The following is a 10,704-nucleotide window of genomic DNA, read 5'->3' as shown; positions in this document are numbered from 1 at the left end:
CAGCTTCCCTGAAAAGGTGCAAGGCATCAGAAGCGAAAATAAAGTCTTTATTGCCTTGCAAAGAAGGCTTTGGAAGCATTCAGATAATACCCACATCTGCTTTAATGATTCCATTTAAGCTGTCATTTTCTGCATTTACCTTGCAGCATTCAAAAGCAACTATACTTACATGTTCACAGCCAACTCATTGCTAGTATTACAAAAAAAAATAGAAAGAAAAATGCTGCATGGTATATTTCAAAGAACAGATTCCTTGTAGGAAATTAACAGTAATTTTGATCCGGCTGTTGAAGGGAAATAAAGTTTCTAGGAGGAAGAAAAATGCAGACATTTTCTTGTATGAAAGGAATAAAAAGTGAAGTAAAAGGCAGACTGTATTCCAGTCTAGTTTAGAACTCATAGAAAGATATTTTTTAGCAGCATTGTTAGGGGGCCTGGGTGGGAAGGAAGAATTCTTCAAGCTCATAACACCTCAATTGTCTCGCTCCCAAATCTCAGCCTAGCAAAGGAAGCTTCCTGTGGTTTCATTTTTCTATCTTTAAAAGGAACTTGGGGAAAATTTTGAAATCCCCAAATGAATGAGATTTATCATTCCTGGGGATAAAACATAATTATTCCATGAGTCATGGAAAATAGTTTCCAAATAAGGTTTAAGGTAATAGACAGGAACCACCTGCTTTCTAATAGATACGTTGAGGAGGTAGAGGTGAGGGGTGTGGGTCATTTTCACCTCCTTCACAGCCTTTCTCCAACCCAGTATGTTGAATTTTCATTATCATTATTTTTATTATTGTAAATATATTGATTATATATTATTAATAATAATATTTAAGTACTTACTTTATGCCAAACATTGTAACAAGCACTGGGATAGATACAAGATAATCAGATCACATGCCATCCCAATCCTACATGAAGTTCACAGTCAGTGAAAGGGAGTATTAAACCCCTACTTTGCAGATGGATAAAGTAAGGCTCAGAGAAGTTAAGTGACTTGGCCAAGGACATACATCAGATATAAGTGGAGGATACAGAATTAGAACCCAGTCCTCTGATTCCCAGGCCTGTGCTCTTTTCACTAGGCATCACCGCTCCTCTGAGTTACTCTCCATAACCCTCTTTTGTCCAGAATTTGTTTGGGCATGTGTCTCTAAAGATATTGTACATGGAGTTGTTCTTTATATTCAGTCATACATATTGGGTCAAAAATATATGGATTTCTTACTGCACTGGAACAGTTGTAAAAAAGTCTAAATGTTGGCAGGTTGTTATCCCACTGGATCCATTGACATTCCTTACATAGGATATCAACCCCTTATGCAAAGCCCATAATCCTTGATTAAGTTCTTTCATCTCTTTTCCTTTGCTTGGGCATTCTACTCCAAACAACTCACTCGAAATCTTCTCTATTCCCTCTTCCATTACCCTCCACTGCATGTGTCCTACCTCTCTTGTAGAATCTTCTTCTACCTGGCCTCTATAAAATCCTCTGTTCCAGATTCATCTCCTCCAATCAATCAGTCAATCAATCATATTTATTGAGAGCTTAGTGTGTACTAAGTACCATTGGTTCTATGGCATAATGGTTAGCACTCTGGACTTTGAATCCAGCAATCCGAGTTCAAATTTTGGTAGAACCTATTTGTAGAAGCACCGTGGTTTAGTGACAAGAGCATGGGCTTGGAAGTCAGAGGTCACGGGTTCTAATTCCCACTCCACCACTTACCAGCTGTGTGACTTTGGGCAAGTCACTTAACTTCTCTGTGCCTCAGTTATCTCATTTGTAAAATGGGGATTATAATAATAGTGATGACATTTATTAAGCGCTTACTGTGTGCAAAGCACTGTTCTAAGTGCTGGGGAGGTTACAAGGTGATCAGGTTGTCCCACATGGGGCTCACAGTCCTAATCCCCATTTTACAAATGAGGTAACTGAGGCACAGAGAAGTTAAGTGACTTGCCCTAAATCACACAGCTGATAGTGGTGGAGTCAGGATTTGAATCCATGACCTCTGACTCCAAAGCCCATGCTCTTTCCACTGAGCCACGCTGATTATGACTGTGAGTCCCACGTGGACAACCTGACTACCTTGTATCCACCCCATCGCTTAGAACAGTGCTTGGTACATAATAAGCGCTTAATAAATACCATCGTTACTATTACTATGCACTTTAAGTGCTAAGTGCTGGAAAAGGTACAATATAGCAGAGTTGGTAGTAACATTCTCTGCCCACAGTGAGTTTACAAAGTTGCTCTGGCATATCCTAGCTGGGACTATTACTTAAGCTAGCTCCACACGGAGGAGGTGGAATGCAGGAAAAAATTCACCAGGAAGTACTCCGCCCCGGAAAAAGGTTACTATAAGCAGGAATAAAGCCTTATAGGACATTGACTTGAAACACTGCCAGGGAGAGATAAGGATTGGAAAGGAATAAGAAGTAGGGTTAGGTAGTTGGGCATGGGGCCTCTCAGCTATTTTGATCCTGGATCAAGGCTATATAGGTAAGCAACCCCAGCTTCTATCTCCTTTAATTGATTTATCAATGGCATTTATTATCTCCCAAGCACTTAGTTCTGTGCTCTGCACAAAGTAAGTTCTCAGTAAATACTAGTGATTGATTTATCGATTAACTGAGGACTAACCACTGTGGGCAGGGAATGTCACTGATTTTTGTTGTGTTGTAATTTCCAAAGTGCTTAGTACAGTGGTCTGTACACAGTAAGTGCTTAAAAATATGATTGAATGAATGAATGAATAAATTCAAGTCCATTTCTTCTTCCTCTTATTAGTAAATTACTTTAGGGTCTGCCTTTCTCCATTAGACTGTAAACTCTTTCAGTGCAGGGATTGTGTCCATGATCTATACTGTGCTCCCACAGAATTTAATCAAGTTTTCTGCACACACTAGGATCTCAATAGATACTATTGATTAATTAGTTTAACTGTCATAGTATTCTACTCTGAAGGATCTGAACTTTGCAGAAAACAGTGGCAAAAAAACGGACATGAGATTGGTGATTTGCCTTTTTTTGTTTCCCAACAATCATCAGAGTCTCTTTTCTTTCTTCATAATTACTACACTCCTTTTCCACTGGAGAATCTCTCAGTCTCCTTGAGCAGCAACTTTAAAGTTGCTGTCCATCAGTCAATAGATCACTCATCCATTCATTCAATCAGATTTATTGCGCGCTTACTGTGTGCCGAGCATTGTATTAAGTGCTTGGGAAGTACAAGTCAGCAACATATAGAGATGGTCCCTACTCAACAATGGGCTCCCAGTCTAGAAGGGGAAGATCAATCAATCAATCAATCAATCGCGTTTACTGAGGGCATGTGTGCTGAGCATTGTAATAATAATAATAATAATCACATTTATTAAGTGCTTACTATGTGCAAAGCACTGTTCTAAGCGCTGGAGAAGTTACAAGGTGATCAGGTTGTCCCACGGAGGGCTCACAGTCTTTTTACAGATGAGGGAACTGAGGCCCAGAGAAGTGAAGTGACTTGCCCAAAGTCACACAGCTGACAGTTGGCAGAGCCGGGATTTGAACCCATGACCTCTGACTCCCAAGCCCATGCTGTTTCCACTGAGCCACGCTGCTTCTGAGAGTACAATATAACAGAGTTGATATATACGTTCCCTGCCCAGAACAAGCTTACAGTCCAGAAGGGGAGGCAGATATTAACGTAAATAAATACATAACAGATAAGTACATAAGTGCTGTGGGACTAAAGGAAGGTGTGAATAAAGGAGGCAAATCTAACTGCAAATCCCTGCCTTCACTCTGCATATTCATATTGGTGCCTGCCACCTTGCCTCCCCTTTCATTGCACACTCTCCTTCTGGAGTGATTGCAAAGCAGAGGAGAGAGGAAAGGAGCAAGGTACATTTTGGAAGATGTGCTTTACCTGTCTTCTGCATCTGTTGGAAGCCTTCAGGCAGTCTCTTGTGTTTTTGTCACACTCACTGAAGCTTTGGAAGAAGTTAACTATTGAAAAGTAGCTCTTTACTTGTCCATAAAGAGTGTCATTTGAAAATGCTTTCAAGAAACCTCGCACAACCCAAAACAGTTGGTGATTAAGGAGTTGGTTAAATACTTCTGATGAATCCTTCCAGGATGTAGTATTTCTAAAAAGTCTCTTCCTTTCACATCCGAAGTCATCACCATTTTCCTACAAGAACAATTCCTTTGTTACTCCTTTCTTGCTCTTGTGCGTTTAACACAAAAGATAAAGTGTAATTCTGAGCAGTGCACACTGGGTAATTAGATTTTAAAAGAATCTCCCTTTTATTATTATGCTTCTGAATAATTAACCAAAGTGAGATACTCAATTAACAAGTTTTTCTTTCACCTCATGGATAAAAATATCTTCACAGCCAGGAGTGTGTTTCTCCCCGCCCCTTTTGGGGAAATTATATCTATGGATTTTTTTTTGTGTGGAGAGCCAGACCTGTTTTAGAAATAAGTCTCTTGGTAGCGGCTGAAGAGAAACATGGGGGCAGTTGATCATCCCCTAAGAATGATACTGCCTGCTGGGCGTAGATACCACCAACAAAATCAGAGATGTGAAATGAAAGGTGAGATTTCTTTTGGGTCTTGTCCAAATTGAGATACTCTCCTGACACGTTCTCTCACTTTCCTTCTCATCTCACTTCCCCAACTATGTAAACTGAAGACATACAGGTTCCGATGAGTTTTCCCCAGAGTGTCCCTGCAGATGAAATACCTGTGGCAATTTGCGCCTCTGGATTTTTCAGCAACCTGCAGTTGAAATGCCTTTCTGGTATCGGTGGAAAATTAAACTGCAAATTCCAACTGGAGTCAAGTGATCCACTGTGATTACTGGAAGCCCAACACTTTCATCCTCTTTGGAGGTGTGCAAATTTTATTGTCAGACGTGGGGTCAGAGTAGGTTCCTTTGGTAATTAATGTTTTTGAAAGTGTTTTATATCCCATGTCCAGAAATCAAGGTATTGAACACAAAGCGGATCTCTTGATCTCTACTTTAATTTTTACTGTAACCAAATTAGGCAAGAGGAATTGAAATCATTTCATTTTAAATCACCTTTCAGACATTTGTGATTCGTTTTTCTTCTTTTTTGTACAGAAAGTTGTACCTAAATCTCGTGTTCCTGATCTTAACACAGCAGGAAATTGCCTTTGACAATCCCTTTTTTGGCTGTGTTTATGACCAATAAATCAGGACACTGGTTTGACACAAAACAGTTAATGAAGGCTCTATTCCTACCTGAATTTGAGACAATTACTTGATCTCTCTATGCCACAATTTCCCAGTCTGTAAAATGGAAATATTAGAACCCAGCTTCTTTCCACTCCCAGGGAAACATTACATGGTCCTTGCTTGAATTTGTAGGAGGAGGAAAACAGGGTTTTAGCAGTACCACTGTTAAGAAGAGAAATATTTCTCTGGAAATCTTTGAAGAATAAGATATACAAATCTGTCTGAACTGACTTCTGACTGGAGGCAGTGGGTTCTTTCCCACCTCCAATTGACTTTGATTTCCTGGACAATTATCCAGTTCCCTCAGGTCAAGTATAGGGTGGGAGTAAAACTTGGACCAAATATCTTACAAGGCTCTTGGCTTCTGAATCCTTGACACGATGAGTGAGCTAGGAGGCAGGTTGAGAGGGTCAGAGGGGAGTTCTTTAAAAGTAACCCACACAGAGAAGAGAATGGAAAGATAATTTATGAATGCCTTCGTTCACTGAGTCAGAGCACTCTATTCAGAGACTCTAGGTCACTGTCACACAAGTTGACCTTCCTGGAGCCACCTGACCCCTAAGATATAGGAATGGAAAATCTCTGGAATAGACCACTCAGAGGCCCGGGCCTTGGTCAGTCAGTCAGTCATATTTATTGAGTGCTTACTCTGTGCGGAGCACTGAACTGAGCACTTGAGAGAGCACAATACAACAGAACAACAAACTTATTCCTTGCCCACAACATTTCTGCACTATATCCTCTCCAACTTTTGGGGGTGGGATGTGGAGGAATGATTAACTAGTGTGATCATATTGGAGCAGATGAGAGGGAAAGTGTCCCCCTACTTAAACTGTGAGCCCCAGGTGGGACAGGGACTGCATCCAACGTAATAAACTTGTACCTACCCCAGTGCTTAGAACAGTGATTGATATATAGTTAACTCTTAATCAATGCCATAAAAAGTGAGAGCTGAGAGATAGGAATGAATAGACTTAGAGATCACCTAACCAGAGAAGCAGGGCAGTCTAGTGGACAGAGCAAGGGCCTGGGAGACAGAAGGACCTGGGTTTTAATCCCTGCTCTGTCACTTGTTTGCTGTATGACCTTAGGCAAGTCATTTAACTTCTCTGTTACCTCATCTGTAAAATAGTGATTGATTGTCAACCCCAGTTGGGACAAGGGCTCTGTCCAACCTAATTAGCTTGTATCTACCCCAGTGCTTAGACCTTAACATTTATTAAGGGCAAACTATTTAGTGCATACTGGTAAACCAAGAGCAAGGGAATATGGAAAGATCAATCAATTGATAAATGAATCATATTTATTGAGCACTTACTGTGTGCAGACACCTGTCCACATGTTTTGTTTTGTTGTCTGTCTCCCCCTTCTAGACTGTGAGCCCGTTGTTGGGTAGGGACCATCTCTATATGTTGCCAACTTGTACTTCCCAAGCACTTAGTACAGTGCTCTGCACACAGTAAGCGCTCAATAAATACGATTGAATGAATAAATGAATGAATACTATATTGAGCATTGGGGAAAGTACAATACAATGGAGTTGGTAGATACATTCCCTAATGACAGACAATGTTATAAATGAATAATTGTAGATATGTACGTAAGTGCTGTGGGGCTGAGGGAGTGGTGAATAAAGGATGCAAATCCAAGTGCAAGGATGATGCAGGAGGGAGTGGAAGAAGAGGAACTGAGGCCTTAGTCAGGGAAGGTCTCTAGGATGAGATTCGCTTTCAATATTAAGGTTTTGCAGGTGGGGTGAATGACTACCTGTCAGAGAAGAAGAGGGTGGGTGTGTCAGGCCAGAAACAGGTTGTGGGTGAGAGGTCAGTGGTGCAATCAATGAGACTGAGGTACAGTGAGTAGGCTGGTATGAGAAGAGTGAAGTGTGAGGGTTGGGATGTAGTAGAAAATAGTGAAGTAAGGTAGGAGGGGCAAGGTGATTGCTTTAAAGTTGATGGTAAAGATTTTCCAGTAGAAAAAGAGGTGGATGGGCAACCACTGGAAGTTTTTGAGGAGTCTTCTAGACTGTGGGCCCACTGTTGGGTAGGGACTGTCTCTATATGTTGCCAGCTTGTACTTCCCAAGTGCTTAGTACAGTGCTCTGTACACAGTAAGCGCTCAATAAATACGATTGATTGATTGATTGAGTGGGGGAACATGGACTGAACAGAGTTTAGAAAAATGATCCAGGCAGCAGAGTGAAGCAGGGACTGGAGGGCAGAGACACGGGAAACAGGGAGGTCAGCAAAGAGGCTGATGCAGTAATCAAGACAGGGAAGGATAAATCCTGGTGGTAGTAATTTGGATGGTGAGAAAAGGGCAGATTTTAGCAATGTTGTGAAGGTTGAACCGACAGGATTTGGTGACAGATTGAATATGTGGGTTCAATGAGAGAGATGAGTCGAGGATAACGTCAAAATTATGGGCTACTGAGACGGGGGGATAGTGGTGCATTCTACAGTGATGAGAAAGTCAGAGGGGTGAAAGGATTTGGGTGGGAAGATAAGGAGTTCTGTTTTGGACATGTTAGTTTTGAGGTGTTAGTGGGATATTTAAGTGAAGATGTCCTGGAGGCGGGGGGAAATGTGAGGCTGCAGAGAAGAAGAGAGATCTAGACTGGAGATTTTGATTTGGGAATCATCTACATAGTGATGGTAGTTGAAGCCATGGGTGTGAATGAGTTCCACAAGGGAGAAGGTGTAAAGGAGAATAGAAGAGAACCCAGAACTGAACTTTACAGGACTTCCACAGTTTAGGGGGTGGGATGCAGAGGAGGAGCCCACAAAAGAGACGGAGACAAAGCAGTCAGGGAGCTAATAAGAAAACCAGGAGAGGACAATGTCAGTGAAGCCAAAGTTGAATAATGTTTCCTGTGTCAAAGGCAGCTGAGAGATTCAGGAAGATTAAGATGGAGTAGAGGCCACTGAATTTGGGAAGGAAGAGGTAATTTTGTGACCTTTGCGAAATCAGTTTCTGTCGTGTGAGGGAGGAAGAAGTTATTGCCCACAGGGAGTTTACAGGGGAGAGACTGTGATTCCTATGCGGGATAGGGAGTGGGTCAACCTGATTACATCGTATCTACCCCAGCATTTAATACGGTACTTGGCACATAGTATGTGCTTAATGAATGCCATTAAAAAAAAAGACTAACAAAGAAATAAAAAAACCAACAAAAAATAAACTGTAGCAAATGCCTCTGTTCCTTTTCCCTCTCTTACCCTAAGCCCAGATTCAGTAACAGAAACATCTCCAAAATGCTAAATGTCCTAGAAGCCACACTACTAGCTTCACCCATTCTCTGTGCACTGTGAACTCCTGAGGGGTCTCGAACAAGGGTGTAGTAGCTTTTCATGACAATTCTGGCAAGGCAGGATGAGACTTTAAATCCCTGAAGGGATTGGCATTGATTGATGAAAAATTCCTGCTTTACTTCAAGTGAGAGATCCATAAAGAAATTCATAAAGAGAAGCAGAACGGCTCAGTGAAAAGAGCCCAGGCTTTTGAGTCAGGGTTCATGGGTTCAATCCCCAGCTCTACCACTTGTCAACTGTGTGACTTTGGGCAAGTTACTTAACTTCCCTGTGCCTCAGTTTCCTCATCTGTAAAATGGGGATTAAGACTGTGAGCCCCCCGTGGGACAAGTTAATCACCTTGTAACTTCCCCAGCGCTTAGAACAGTGCTTTGCACATAGTAAGTGCTTAATGCCATTATTACTATTATTATTATTATTAATAATAATGCTCTTCTTTTTTAATGGTATTTTTTAAGTACATACTAAGTGTCAGGCACTGTACTAAACACTGGGATAGATACAAGTTAATCAGGTTCGACCAGTCCATGTCCCACATGGGGCTCACAATCAAAGTCCCCATTTTACAGGTGAAGTAACTGAGGCACAGAGAAGTGAAGTGACTAGGCTGAGGTCACGCAGCAGACAAGTGGCAGAATAGGGATTAGAACCCAGGTCCTTCTGACTTCCAAGCCTGTGCTCTGTCTACTAAGTCATGCTGTTTCTTAGGTTAGGAAATTATTTTCACACGAAAGAGCTAAACATTTGTAAAAGATAAGAAGAGAAAAGAACATTGATGATGATTATAATGAAGATGATGATAATAATAATGCAATTTGTTAGGTGCTTACTATTTGCCAAGAACTGTCCTAAGCACTGGAGTAGAAATAAGATAGTGAGGACAGACATAGACCCTGGGCTCAGTCTAATAATAATGATAATGGTGGTATTTGTTAAGCCCTTACTATGTGCCAAGCACTGCTCTAAGCGCTGGGGGGGGGGGGATACAAGGTGATCAAGGTTGTCCCACGGGGGGCTCACAGTCTTAATCCCCATTTTACAGATGAGGGAACTGAGGCCCAGAGAAGTGAAGTGACTTGCCCAAGGTCACATAGCTGACAAGTGGCGGAGCTGGGATTCAAACCCAGGACCTCTGACTCCCAAGCCTGGGCTCTTTCCACTGAGCCACGCTGCTTAGGGAGAACAGATGTTTAATCCCCAATTTGCAGATGAAGAAATTGAGTCACAGACAAGTTAAGTGGCTTGCTCAAGGTCACACAGCAATCAAGTGGAAGAGCTGGGGTTAGAGCCCAAGTCCTCTGACTTCCAGGACAGTGTTTTTTTCCACAGGTCACACTGCTTCCCTTAGGGATAGAGGCAAAAATGGTAGAGAGAACAGAAACAGAGGTGATGGATTCAGAGGCAAAACCTCTTAACAGTTTTTGATGAAAATGCTCTCCTCCGTTATGACAAACCATGTTTCCTTTAAGGAGGAATGGAGAGATAGGAACTGGCTTTTGGTAGTTCCCATGTTGCTGGGGGCTTAGTGATGCATTAAGCATCCAACAGAAATCACTGTATGAATGATTCCTTCAGGGTAATATGCTACAGGGACATTTTGGCAGCTGCTAATGAATTTGGTCTGGAAGCAGACACCTTCCTAAGTATTAATTTTAAATCCATTGTCACTTATCCTGCTGAAATCAGTGTCTGATCTGTGTTCCAAGTTTTCACTGGAAGGGAAGCCAGTTTCTGTGGTGGAAACGTCAAAGAAATGATATGCATATCTCTGGTATGCTCAAGCTAATACTTTCAGTTGCTGGAACTTTTCTATGTTTGTTTGTTTGCTAGAGAAAGTTTATGGGTAAACTCATCTTGCCCAATGAAAATCTCATCTTGAACCCAAGTGAAACTTATGGTATTAAAAATAGTGCTTGTCCTACTTTTAGAAAAAAACCTCATTTGTATAGGATGAATGGAAACTTAGAGTTCATGTATATGTGGGTGTTGAGTTAGATGTAAATGCATCCTCTAGATAGCCAACTTGATTACCTGGACTTATGTTTTCAACCGATGGGACATGCACGCCTCCAGTTTGTATTCCTCTTTCTCTATGAGACAGATACAGCTTAATGGAAATTTGGAGGTATGTTTGCAATGAAAATGAA

This window comes from Tachyglossus aculeatus, chromosome 3, assembly GCF_015852505.1.
Source record: "Tachyglossus aculeatus isolate mTacAcu1 chromosome 3, mTacAcu1.pri, whole genome shotgun sequence".
Lineage (NCBI taxonomy): Eukaryota > Metazoa > Chordata > Mammalia > Monotremata > Tachyglossidae > Tachyglossus > Tachyglossus aculeatus.
The sequence above is the reverse complement of the archived record's forward strand: the minus strand, read 5'-3'. Positions refer to the sequence as shown.